The sequence below is a fragment of the Lepisosteus platostomus genome, chromosome 21 (assembly GCF_059453375.1).
Source record: "Lepisosteus platostomus isolate fLepPlt1 chromosome 21, fLepPlt1.hap1, whole genome shotgun sequence".
In the NCBI taxonomy this organism is placed as follows: Eukaryota; Metazoa; Chordata; class Actinopteri; order Semionotiformes; family Lepisosteidae; genus Lepisosteus; species Lepisosteus platostomus.
In genome coordinates, this window is record NC_142631.1 from 18,525,969 (window position 1) to 18,540,303 (window position 14,335).

A 14,335-nucleotide genomic window follows, 5' to 3' on the forward strand; every position below is an offset into this window, starting at 1 on the left:
TCCTACAGTCCTGGAGGGGATTGCACCCTTGTAAGGTTTCATTTCCTCCTTGCTTGTCTCTTTATGCCTTTCTCCATGTGTAGGCAAACTCATGCATCTTGGGTAGTAAGGTTTTGCTTTTTACTTTATGCACCCTGCTCAATAGTGTTAGTCCAGTCTGGAGGTAATGTTGGCACTATGGTTTATTTTTTCCACTGTTTGTGGTTGCTGCTAATGTCATACTGGTACTTTTCCGTCTGGGGTGGCTGACTTATTTTACTGATGCTCTCTACAGTGCCTCCCATTAGTCACAATGGATACACTTATTTAAGAGTAAACAAGCAGTTCCAGTGCAACTGAAATTACACCAATTAAGTCTTCCATTCCCTTCCATGTGAAAATGTCCCAAAATCAGTTTACTTAAACTGTCCATTATACAAGGTTTTCTGTATGTGTAGTGAATTTGGGTGCAGCTATTTGTATGTCTTAATGTATTATTTGATGTCTTTAAAAGAACAAAAGTCTACTGGAAGTAATGCCAAGATGAATCCATTTCATACTGTAGTGATTGAGACTGCATTATAGAATAGACCAAGAGAATATAATAGATTTAAGAAAGGAGTTTTCAGAATTGTATGGAGTTGTATAGAGGTTGCCATTTAGGGCAGAGACAACTGCTAGCAGTGGTGGCAGTAAAATTATTTATACATTAGGTTTAAAGTCTAGCAAATGTAATTGTTACACAATTTTCATCCTTTTAAACTAATTAGATTTTTGGTTAGTGAGGTCTTTTTTAGAGAGGGCTTGGTCTGTCTCTGCAATAGATCTGTTGTGGATGTTACTATATGATTTCTGCCAGCAAGGAAGTATAAATCTATTTACAGTGGTTTAACCATACTGCTCACTGCACCAATGAAGATCAGATGGAATGCCATTCCTTTCCTCATCTACTTGTGCCAGAATGCAATTAACCTACCTCCATGTTCTTGGACTGTGGCAGAGAACACATCTCGGAGACAGCCACAAACTGGAGAGAAAATTACATGAGCAGCCCAAATCTGGTTCTGTTCCAGTCGTCCCACAAAGTGTAATGTGTAGAAAAATAAACTGGTAACAAGTACCATGTGTAAGGAGTGTTTATTTTCATGAGCCCTGCATGAAGGAGTCCTTTGGAACCATGATGATGGCTTGGAGAGAAGCAAGAATGTGCACATTGACATTTAATAAGCAATGGTATGCATCATTCATAGGAAAAATAAGTTTCACATTAGTTATCACATCATAAACTTGAGTTGGTAGTTAAAGCAACCTTTTCTTCATTTTTAGAAGAACCCAAAAAAGTGTGAAAAGGTCAGGTTGTCCAGATCCTGCCTCTTCAAGTTCAACTGCTTGTAGATGTAATTACATTTCATTAATGAAAACACAATGGTGACATACTGAGTTTATAAAATATGCCACTCCAGTATTCATATATGCCATATGAGATTGGTAGTTATCAAGATTTTGTTGATTTATTACTCTTCTACTTTTGGTACAGTAGCTTAGCTGCTCAATGTATTCTACTAGAGTTTAGGGGTCTTTTTCTCCAATCCCAGGTTAGTGTGATTTGGGTCAGTCCAGTACAGAGTGTAATGACCTTTACAATTATAATCTATTTCATTAATTATATCCCAGTTTTTTCAAGTACCATGTTAACCATAAAAACCCTACTTTGTAGGTTTTGAATTGTAAGTGCATGGTTTAGCTAAAGAGACACTTTAATTTGTGGTTTTGTTTTTAACACTTTTTATTCTTAAAACCTTTAATGATTTATCACATTATGAAATAAATCCTCTTCATTTATATAGACCTGTTTGGACGTGTCCACCAATTAAGTCAGTAGAAACTTTAACGTGTGAGTAGGTTATTGCAAAAAAGGTAGTTGATTTGGTTAATAAATATAAAATAACAAATACTTTGCTCAACAAAAGGTTTGTAGTAGGAGCCAAGTGTATTTAATCTAAGTACCCCTTTTCTAAAATAAACTTTGTTAGAAAAAAAGATTTACAAAAATAAGTAAATAGTACTCACCACTTACCACTCTCCTCAGCTCCTGGACTCTTGAATGAAAACAGAGGCACAGGAAGTCTGCTCTTTTATCCTCTGAGCTGGGCTGGCTCCTCCCCCTCAGAATGTACCAAGTCCAGTGAGGGGTGAAACCTTCACAACTGTATATTATGGCTGGCTGAATTAAATCAACAGTTATACAAACTTCATATAATACATCTATTCATTTGAAGATGGATAATGAATTTCTCATTTTGGGGTTAAATAAAGTGCGACTGATTGAATCATATGTGGGAAGCTATTCATTGATGATTATTGTTTGCACTTTTGAGCCTCTTTGTGTTTTTTGATCAAGAGATTTATACAGATGTAGGCATTCAAAGTGCATGTTTAAACCTGGTTAATATGGAATCTTTATATCGAATTTTAAAACCAAAGGGTAATTTTGGTAGCTGAGCATAAAAATAACAGGAGCATAAATTTTTGAACATCATATCATCATAAATTATATTGATTTAGAAATATAAACATTATACTTAATGTCTAAGACTGATAGAGGTAGCTTAAATAAAAAGTACACAGAAGGATTGCACTTTACAAACATTTTATGCATCAAAGACTCACTTTATGTGGTTAAGTTTTGATGTGCTCTTTCTGACTATGTTAAATTTAAAACATTATTAAGATTAAAATATTATGGATTCTTTTAAAAAGCATATAAATCTTCTCTATGAATCCTTGCATTATTCCAGTAAAATACATGTACTTTTTAGAATCCACCGAATGAGGTAAGGTAGCCATATACAATTATAAAAGGATTTGTCTTTTTCACATAACCCAAACTTGCTGTCCATGAGATACAGAGAGGTCTGGGGCCATTATACATGGAGCAATTGGCCTTGCTTAGGGGCCCTAATGGAGAAAAAGCCCTCTGATAGCTGTGGGATTTGAACCAGCAACCTTCCAGCCATAGGTGCAGATCCTTAGCCACAGAGCCACCACACTTTCCTCTTGGGATTATGAAATAGAAATATGTAGTAAAAGAAATTAGTAATCACATTAATGGATCAAAATATTAAAGATTTCTGTAACTGATTGTATAACTTTAGTCTGTTTTCTTTGTAAATGTTTATTTTGTGACTCATTCAGTCCTGATTACTTTTGGAACAGTTTGACCTGTCTGTTTCAGCAGAGGTTCCAAGTGCTCTGTTGGTGCAGTGGGTTTAGCTGAGTGGTCCTCTCACCCCCCTGGGAGATCTGGGTTCAATTCCTGCTTAGGGCTGAAGTTTTTTTTTCTAATAAACAAAGTCTACTTTTTAAAAACATGAAATAGTAAATATGTATAGTATATTAAGATTTTTATATAACTAGATAGTAAAAAAAATCTTTAGGCTTGAATAACAGGTAGAGCTCGCTACATTATGAGGTGGGCTGTTGGGTGCTGGATAGCTCAATGGGTTAGAGCATGGTATTAACGAGCTCAAAGTTGTGGGTTCAATTCCTGCATGGGCCATGAAATCCCATTTTCCATGGGGTGGTGTGGTGACTCTATGGCTAAGGATCTGAGAGTGGCTGGTAGGTTGCTGGTTTGTATCCCACAGCTGGCACAGGAATCCTATTTCATTGGGCTCCTGAGTGAGGCCCTTTACCCCAAATGCTCCAGGGGTGCTGTACAAATGGCTGACCCTGCAGTCTGACCCCAAGCTCTCTCCCTGTATGTGTCTCATACACGGGGTATGTGGAAAGACAAATTCCTAAAAATATATATGGCCAATAAAGTGTTATTATCTATTGTCCTTTACCTCTATAGGGATTCAAAAAGTTTTAAAAGTTAAAAGTCCAGATGTTTCCAAAACATCAATTTGTGATATTTTTGGCTGCTTAGTTACATGATTCCATATTAATATAATCAAGTGGTATTAATTCAATGCCATTATTTATAACAGCAAGTGGTATTTAATATGTATTCTTTGAAAAGGATAAAAATAATTTCACATGTATATAAACTATATAGTGTTAGAAGCAGCATGTTTAAACTTTTGTATATCCCACTGTAATTCACCAACTTAAAGATTTCGATGCCTAAAAAGATGTATGAAGAAGGTGGAATACTGTTGTGTACATTATTTATATATTATGTTTTGTTTTTACTTTCTGCTATAAAATTATATATTTGGATTTTCTCTTTGTCGATGTAAACCTGAAAGAGTCACATTATGTTCACACCCTACAGTATAATAATAAACTATTTGTATATATCCAACTAAGCAATCTTGTTTTTATTCTATCTACTTTTAAGTACTTTGATATTTAACATGCTGTCATACACAGTATACAATTCGATTTCTATAACTGGCAAAGATTTGTTCCTTACCTTTGACTTGGATTTAAACTCAGGCATTTTCTGGTGACTCTCCAAATATTCCACAAAGAAGTGCAGTCCCACAACTGAGTGTTTGTAAAAAGTTGCAGCACCTAGCCGATGCTGAACCTTTTAAGTACTCCTGCATTATCACCTGTGTCTTCTGAATGGCTGGATCTGTAGATGGGCTGGCTAATACTTGTTTAGTCATCGGAATCAGGTGTGTCGCATTATGAACAATAGGGCTTTGCTAATTGACCATTTCGAGGACATGTGGGGATAGGTTCTTGATGAATTAGCCACACCTCTGAGTTAATGATGAGGGATTTAATAACACAGCCTTGGAGACTAGTAGTCAGTCTGCTTCTGGCTCCTGGATGGGTAGGAGCTCCTGGCTTGCAGCTGTGTTAGCTCAAAGACTGCTATGGAAGGTGAGTGGTTTTGATGTGTTTGTTGGGTTTGGGTGGTAATTTGAAGAAGGTTGTAGGTTTAAGTTTTTGATGGTTGAAGTTTTTAAAGGTGTTTAGAATATTTTTGTACTGTGAGTTTGGGAAGGGTTTTTATAGGTGATGGGTGGAAAGGTAACATATTCAGTTGAAACTTGACTGTCTTCTAAAGACTGTCCAAATGTTCCACAAAGTAGTGCAGTCCCACAAGTAAGTGTTTGTAAAAAACAAATTGTTACCCAGCAGATCCTGAACCTCTAAGTAGTCCCCACATTATCAACCGTGCATTTTGAATGGCTGGATCTGTAGATGGCTTGGCTAATACTTGTTTAGTCATTGGAAACAGGTGTGTGTAACATTATGAACAATAGGGCTTTGCAAATTGACCATTTTGAGGACATATTGTGGTAGGTTCCTGGTGAATTAGCCACACCTCTGAGTTAATGATGAGGGTTTTAAAAACGCAGCCTTGGGTCTAGTAGTCAGTCTGTTTCTGGTTCCTGTAAGGGTAGGAGGTCATGGCTTGCAGCTGTGTTAGCCCAAAGACTGAGAAAGGTGGGTGTTTTTTATGCTTTTCTTTTGGGGGGGTAATTTGAAGTAGGTTGAAGGGTTTTAGAATATTTGTGCAATGTGGGTTTGGGAAGGTTTGTGGTACTTGTTGAGTTTAAAGGTAGTATAATCAGTTGAAACTAGAGTTTTTTTTCTGAAGATATGGAAGAAAAGTTACTTTAGTTTATTTTAATGTGTTCTGAAATCTGATGTTTATGCTTGTGAGGGTTATGTTCTTTGAATTGAAATGTTTTCAGCCATGGGTTGTGTTCTATAAGGTCATCTTTGTAAATGGGTTTTCCAAAGGGTGGTAGGATTTAAACCTGTTTGGACCTGAATTTGTTAATTTTCATTGGTTTTTGTAAGCAGTCAAGGCTATAGGACATTACAGTCTTGGATGATTGTTTTCAAAAAGGTGGCAGGTAAGAGAATGTAAAATGAGTTGGCAAATAGGTAGTATTTTAGATCTGGTTCAGTGTTTAGGCAAGCGTTGAGTTGGGGAAATTGAGATGTGTGTTTGTGGTGTGCAACTCCTTTTTGTTGTATGCCTAAACTGTTTTGATGGGAAGTTGACATTTGGAATAATTACACAATGGTTTTTCCTTTTTAGATGGGAGAAGGAGTTAAAGGGTTAGGGACTAATTTGGTCAAGTGTTTTGTTATGTGTGGTATTTAAAGCTTATTGAATTGTGATGGTTGTACTGGAGGTTCAGTATGTTGCTGCTGGTGTATTTTGTGGGTCTAATGTTTAAGTGACTGGAATAATGAAGGAGAGTCAATTTTGACTTTGTGGCTTTTGGAATGGTGATGGAAATAACCTGGGTGCCAATGTGAAGTTTGTGCGTTACACACGATGCTCTACTTGGGCAACTTAAAAGGATAGTATGAATAGTATTGATGTGAAAGTGAGGAGGAGCTTCAGGTTGGCTGCACTGAGCTTTTTGGATATTGATGAATGTGGTGTTTTTTTTTTAAGGTTAGGAGTTATCCTTTTTTTTGTGAATTTTTATGCTTAAATATGAGTATTTTGAAACATGCTTAGATGTTTATGGTTGTTTTGATGTTTCAGTTTTGTCATTTTTAGCTGATGTGGAAATTAGTCTATTTTGCTTTTTTAATATGAATGTTTTTGGTAACATTGTTTAGATTAGTACTCTGAATTTGTGGAGTAAGGTATGCTGATTTACAGTGAGGGTGGTTGTGAATGATGAGGCCATGTTGGATTCAGAGAAGAGTTGGAGCTTCACTTATTTTCAATGGCTATAATGTTATTGGTTATAGTAGATATTGAAGATGTTCTGTTATGATTTAGCTGAATGATATCCGAAGTAGCTTTGTTTTGAACTATTGTTTTCCTGGTGGTAAGCTCTTTGGCTAATTGCACCATTCACACCTTTTTTGAGTCATTGTAAGTAAAGCCCTGTATATATTTGGATGTGTTTAATGATACCCTTATTACACTAACAATTTGTTAATAGTTGTTATGGTTTATTAGGTGAATGTGCTGCTTATGTTCTTTTTGACATTTTGAATTAAGTCAGTCTTAATTTTCAATGTGAATAGCCTGTTTTGGTTGTGTTATGTTGGAACTTTGCAATTTTCATGTTTTGGAATTTCTATTGCTTTGTATTGTATTTTTTTGAGTCATGCACTACAATGTAGAACTGAAATTGGAGCATTTATTTGCTCTATGATTGTGGAGGCAGTTTGGTTTTTTCTTGATGGAAGTGTGCACAATTACATTAGTTTAGCAAGGGGATTGTGCAGGAAGGGAGGTGTTAGTTTTGGGGGTCGGTTTGTTTCGATTTGTACAGATGCAGCCATTCAAAATGAGCTGGGTACGCTGTGGTACAACGCGGTGGGCGTGTTGCGTCAAAACGCGCAATTTCGTGTCATACTGCAATTGACCGTATGCAAATTAGATTGTTAATAGTACCCGGAATCACCTTGTAAAACCACCAGGTGGAGATCATAAAGCTTAACCTTGCATGTCCAGTATTTGAGCTGTCACCAGAAATTGCCAGTTTTGAATCCCGATCACTGCTGAGGGACAATCTTTATTCAATTATGACGTGAAGTTGTATACTCTTTAGACTTTAAACTGTGTATTACAGCATCTTAATCATCCAACATTAAAAAGGGTATATTTGATGAAAGCAAGATTGCTCAATTGGACAAAAGCACACAACCCACCTTTAACATAAATATTTTCTGCATTAGTCTTTACTGAAGATATTACTAATAGAATTAATAATGAATGTAGTTGTTTTCCTTTGTTTCGCTGTGCCTTTTTTTTCAGTTCTTCTATTCTATTCGCGGGATGCTACTCCTGACTTCCGAGCCTGTGAGCGGGTCAGTCTGTGTCATGCCATCCTGACATACACTTCTGAATACCTGGCTTTCCTCGGGTTGTCTCTCCTGGCTTCCGTGATTGAATGTTGAGCTGGCTTTCCTATTCTTATTGCCGGACATCCGTGTCTGTGAGCGGGCTCCTTGCCTGGCTCTCCTTGGGTTGTTCATTCCGATATCAGTGATGGAATGTTGAACATGTTTTTTGCTTGGTGTTGATTTTTCACTTCCCGGTTTCCCCTTCTTTATGGTCTCCCAGGTTTAATTGTGTTGTGGTTTGTGCTTGTTGTCTTTTTTTTTTTTTTGGCAAGTCTCCGGAGCTCTACCTGACCCCCCCCCCCCCCCTTCCTCTACCCAATAAAGTTTTAATACCCTGGAGGAGGGGGCAGCTCTCAGCTGTGGACTCCTGGAGGTTTCCTTTCTGTTAAATGAGGTTTTTCCTTCCCCAAGTGCTATGCAGCTCACTTATTTGTATGGACGTTAGGAGCCACCCATTAAGGGGGGGGCGTACTGTCACGCCCTCTGCAGGGTGCTCCTACTGTCTTGTCCCTAGTTTCCTGTGCTTTGCTCTCCTTCTGGTGTCTCTCTCTCCCAGGGGCTATATATTTCTGGGTAACTTATTCTCCTTCGCTCAGCATTGATGCTTGGATATCCTGAGACCCGCCTAGCACCAGGTCGCTGCTCCGTCCATGGCCTGAGGGCATAGGTGTCACGCCCAGTACACCTAGAGGGCGCTCTACTTTCCTCCTGTTCCTAGTTCCCTGTGATTATTCTTGTCTTGTTGTGTAGCCTATTTATTTCCTGCTTCTGCTCTGCTACTCACTCAGCATTGACATTTGGATGTCCTGAAATCTGCCTAGCAGCAGGTCGCCCCACATCCGCTAACTGAGGGCATAGGTTTCTATACGGCATTTCCTGAACAGCTGAGCCCAGGCTAACCCCCGTCTTGCTCCTACGCATGGTCTTTTTGCTCTCCTGCCATTCCATGGTTCGTCCTTTCCGACATCCGTGACAAAAGGTTTCTATATGGCAATCCAGAACTCTTTGCACTGCTGAGCCTGGGCTAACTCCCTGCTCTGCCTCTTCGCATGGGGTCTTTTTCTGCTCTCCTGCCATTTCATGGTTTGTCCCTTCCAACATGGTGACACCCAGTGTGAGATATTGCCATTTTGATCTGTGCTTGAGCTTTAATAGAGAACTTATCTCTAATATAACTATCCAGTGGTATTAAATGCAACTGTTTTGTATAGATGACACTTTTCTAAAAGTTATTTAAATAAAAATGATTACATTGGCATGCCTGTAGCTTTTTCACGAAACCTCCTTGAGTTACGAAAACACTGGCTGTGTACAAAGTACGTTGTGACTGTTTTCACAGCCTTCACTGTCATTTTTAAGCCTTTTTTTACCACGCTCGATTATTCTTCTGTCCATATCTTTGGAAGGGAAGTGCAGAAAGCCTTCAAACAAATGCATTTTAAAGACCATGACTTGTGAAAGTGTTCACAGCCTCCACATAAAACTATCAGTGAACTAATTCTTTTTTTAAAATCTCTGGTTTTTCATTAATGCCTAATTATGCACTAACTGGAACCTGGGGGGGCCGCTGTGTACACACATTCACAACGCGAGAAATACTGCTCAATACAGCTTTGTGTGAAAAACTCCTATATCGCCATAGGAAGCAGAACAGCGCAGCCTCTAATTACCAAGACTGTAAGCACGGGAATTAAGCTTTGTTTGATTTCTGAAACCCTTTATTTATGTCCTGTTTACCTTCAGGTAAGGGTCAACTATATACACAATACTGCTGACAGCAGGAAAATTCAAATTGTTACTCGGCAGCTTATTAGCAGCTGCAAGTCATGCTTTGTGTTGTAAAACTATTTTTTGAAGATGACACTACAGGTATACTGTAATTGGGGGTCTTCTTCATGACTCTATAGCATTTACACACCAGACAGCCCCCCTCACCTTATACAACCTTGCTTTGGGTTGAGAAACTGTTTTTTTTTTTTTTTTTTTTAGGAGAACACTGCAGGTAATACACTGGGATGGGGAGTGCTTCCAGTAGTTTCCTGTGTTTTATTTCAGTTTCACATTGGTTCTGAAAGTTAAGTTTTGTAAGACATACTGCTTTTTGGGAGTATTGAAACTGTTACTTGGCTTTCTTTGAGGGGAGTTATCCTGAGAAAAGATGTACTTTTCATTACTGTTTTCAAATATAGCTATTATGCTATGCTGTGCAGTGTGGGGTAGCTGTTTACTTATCAATAGTGCCTGGAATCTAAAACCATTAAAAGGGTTATGAACAACAGGAGGCCATTCACTCAATCTAGCTAATGTAATACATAATTTTAATCTGAGGACCTTTTCCTGTTCTTTTTTTTTTTTAAAGAAGCACAAGTTAAATGATCAAAAACAGTTGGACAGATGTTGAAGTTGACCCACAACTGGCTAAGTGTCACTGAAGTCACTAGGGACTTGTGGGGGGGGGGAGGTATTAAGACCCTATGCGGTGCTGAGAGAATAGGTGTCCAGAAATCCATAGGACTAAAGACTGAATACGAGGTTGAATGGGCATGGTAGGTCGTGTTTCCAGTAGTTAGGTCGGTACGGTGTCCAAATCAAAAAGCTGCGAGACCCAAACAAAGAAAGCCGGAGACAGAGCAGTCGGGTATCCAGTAGTCAGGTCTGTGAGGTATCCAAATCCAAAAGCCGTGAGAAAAAAATGAAGACGTTGCTGAAGACAAAACGGGGTCAGTTCAGTAAGGTAAGCGCACAAGAGAAAGGCTAAGACATCTCAACAGTGAGCGAGGGTTTAAATGGGAAAGAGGGTGTGAGCAGTGCTAATTGCTTAACTAGGGTGCAGGTGTTGATGTGGAGAGGTGCACGCGGGAGTGCAGCTCGTGACAGTACCCCCCCCCCCCGCTCACGGGCGGCTCTGGATGCCGTAGACTGACGGAAGATCCTGATGAGGGACTTATCCAGGATGTCCCGTTCTGGAATCCACAATCTGTCCTTGGGACTTTATCCTTCCCAGTCTACTAGGTACTGGCACTGCCCCCTGTGCCAGCGAGAATCCAGAATCTTATTGACGGTAAAGGTGGAAGTGCCATCGATGAGACGGCCGAGGTTGGGGTCTAGAGAGGGGAGACGGTGATAAGGCTTAAGAAGAGAAATGTGGAAGGTTGGGTGGATTCAAAGGGTAGGGGGGAGAGCAAGACAAAAGCTAACCGGGGTGATCCTGGAAACAACCCAGAAAGGGACGACAAAATGGGGTCCCAACTTGACAGAGGGTTGGCGTAATGGAATGTTCTTGGTTGATAACCAGACAAGCTGTCCCCTTTGGAGCCTGGGAAAGGGTCTTTGGTGCTTGTCGGCTGCCCTCTTATAGTGATGTGAGGCCCGGACCATTTTCCAGAGTTTTAGGAGAGAAGACATATATTGACAGACGGAGGGAATATCCGAGTCAGTCGGGGCTGCTATTCAGGAGGAGAGAGGGTTGATACCCCAAGGAGCAGAGGAAGGGTGAGACGCTGGTGGAGGAGGAGTAGAGGGAGTTATGGGTGTATTCGGCCCAAGGTAGCAGAGAGGTCCAGATATCCTGGGATGGGGAAACGTAAGCTTGCAGGTAGGTTAAAAGCTCCTGGCTCAGACACTCGGTCTGGCCGTTAGCATCGGGATGGTAGCCGGTAGCGAGGGAGTCGGAGGTCCCTAGAGCCTTGCAGAAAGCTTTCCAAAAGTGGAATGTAAACTGAGGGCCTCTGTCAGAGACTATATCAGTCGGTACGCCGTGGAGTCTGAAGACCTGATGAACGAAAACATCAGACATCTCCTGGGCAGTGGGTAACGAGGTAAGGGGAACAAACTGGGTGGCTTTGGAAAATCTATCAACAACGACCAGAATGACAGACTTGCCTTTACTTAACGGGAGATCAGTAAGGAAATCCATGGCGACGTGAGACCAGGGACACTTGGGGATAGGGAGAGGTTGAAGGAGACCAGCTCTTTTGAGACGAGGTGTCTTGATCCTGGCAAAAGTGGAACAAGCCTTAACATAGTCGGTGACATCGGTCTCGAGGGAGGGCCACCAGAAGTGAGAGGAGATTGTCACGATTATAGTTCCCCCTCCTTAAAGGTGCTCCAGCCCTTTCACGTGAGACTTTATCCTGTGCACCTGTGCACGCTCATCCGGGCTCTGCATCTGATTTCCGTATCGTGTGAGTCCGGGACCTGGAAGTGCCTGGTCCCGTTAAGGTCTTAATCTCAGTTCCCGTTCCTGTTCCCTGTCTGCCGGTTCCGACCCGGCCTTCGTGTTTTAATTCCTTGTTCTGATGGATCTCCTGGTTTTGGACTTACCCTTGTGTTTTGGATATTGTCTAAGGACTACTCTTTTGGATTGTTCGCCTCGGCCACACCTCCCCCGTGCACCAGCGCACCTTGGACACGCCCCCCTGTCTTCAGCCCCGTATTCCTGCATGACGTTTCCCTAGTGTTTCCCCACTCCGTCGGACTGTGTCGTCCGCATAGGGTCCGGAAAGAACTGTTCGTTACAGAGATGACCTCACTGGTGCGTAGAACCCCCGGATGTCTGGCAACGCAAGAGTCATGGCCCCAGCGGAGAATGTCGGAGCGGACCTGGACAGCAACGAAAAGCTTATCCAGAGGGCACTGGGGGGGAGTACGGGCTGGTTGGACAGTGAGCGTCGTACGAGGTTCTCAATGTTGCAGTGGATGGCGTCAATCTTACGGGGAGGGATAATGGTTTTAAGGGGTTTCTCAGTCGGAAGGATCATGCAGGCAGGAAAGGGCGTCAGCCTTGACATTCTTAGCGCCAGCAGTGTAAGTGATGAGAGAGTTGAATCGGGTGGAGGACAGGGACCACCAGGCTTGTCGGGAATTGAGTCGCCTTGCCAACTGGAGGTAGGTCAGATTCTTGTGATGGGTGAGGATGGTGAAGGGATGCAGGGGGAGGCGGAGGGGTGAATAAATTCTGATTTCAGAGAGTCCTGGATGTAGGTTTCTAAGGCCTTGGATTCCTGTACAGAGAGAGTGTAGATGCATCCACTGGGAAGTAAGATACCTGGATTTTGATCGACGGGGCAGTCGTAAAGGTGATGTGGGGTGAGAGACAGTGCTTTCTGTTTACAAAATGCCAGACGAAGATTGGCGTAAGCAGGGGGTATAGTGGATGGGATATCTTGAGAGATGAGAGTGATTGGGAGTTTCTGGGGAAGTTGACGACAATGGGTTGTCACGCTCCACACTCTACCTCGAAAATGCTGTTCTGTCCCCGTCACACCCCACACTCGCCCTCGCAAATGACGTTACATTCCCGGAAAATCTGCTTCACAATCTCATCCCTGATTGAACCCATCACATTCTCACATGCATCAGATTCCTCAAATTCTCACTCCCTAAGCAATCATCCAATTACACCCCTTTCCCTTCCGTATTTAAACTCCCCTCACACACCTTCCCACGCTCACTACCGAGAAGCCTCTCGCAGTATTCTCCAGTGTGCGTTTCCTAGCCTTTTGACTGATCTCCCGTTAGAATCTTCTGCTTCCGCCTCTTGACCTCGCCTTCTGGATTTTGACTTTTGGATTGTTTTTGGATATCTCTCGTTACCGAACCCTTTGCCTCCCTTATCGACCCAGCCTTTGGATTTCGTCTTTCGGATCGTCCCTTTGCTACTCTGTGTTCTGTGGAATTCCGGTCGCGCATAAGGATCCTCCTCTACTACCTATAGGTTCCCTGACATGGGTAATGCAGCGAGGGCTCCAGGCAGTGATATCACGGCAAGCCAGGAAATACGAGGATTGTGTACTTGCAACCAGGGAAAACCAAGATTAAGTGGAAGAGATGGGGAATGGATGAGGAGGAGCTGGATCTGTTCTTGGTGAGTAATACCAATATGCAGAGAGAGGGGGATCGTATGCCATTCCACCAATCCCGGAGAGAGGGAGGAGCTGTCGATGGACTGTATGTGGATGGGAGGGGAGACTGACAGCAGGGGAATCCTTAGAGGTGGCGAGACTGGAGTCTAGAAAGTTGCCCACAGCACCTGTATCAACAAAAGCCAAGATGGGTTCCCGAGAACTGCCCCAGGAAAGAGTAGCACGGAGGGAGAGCCCGGATGTGGAAGGACAGAGAACGGATACTGACCTTAGCAGGGGGATGGGTGGTGCGAAGGGGTTGGACTAGAGAGGAGGCTCTGAGGTGATCGGGGCCCCACAATAAAGACAGCATCCCTCAGAGTTGGCAGCTCTGTTCTTCAGGAATAAGACCGAAGGGGGGAGTAGCCAGAGTAGGAACGGGAGGGGTTTGGCTAGAGCCCTACGTTGCTGCAGGTGGACGATTAACTCTACGACCAGCGAAACAAAGCTCTCCAGCGTCGGACAGACCCTGGCGGAATTGATGAATGAGGGCCTCCTGATTCCAAGCAAGCTGGGAGGCCAGAACCCGAAAGTCTGTGATGTATTTCTGGAGAGGCTTTGCATCTTGCGATAGGACTGAAAGGTGAGAGGTGGCGAAATAGGATTGGGACTGTCTGAAGTTGGTCAACAGTGCTTGAAACTGTGAGATCTTGGCTTCCAGA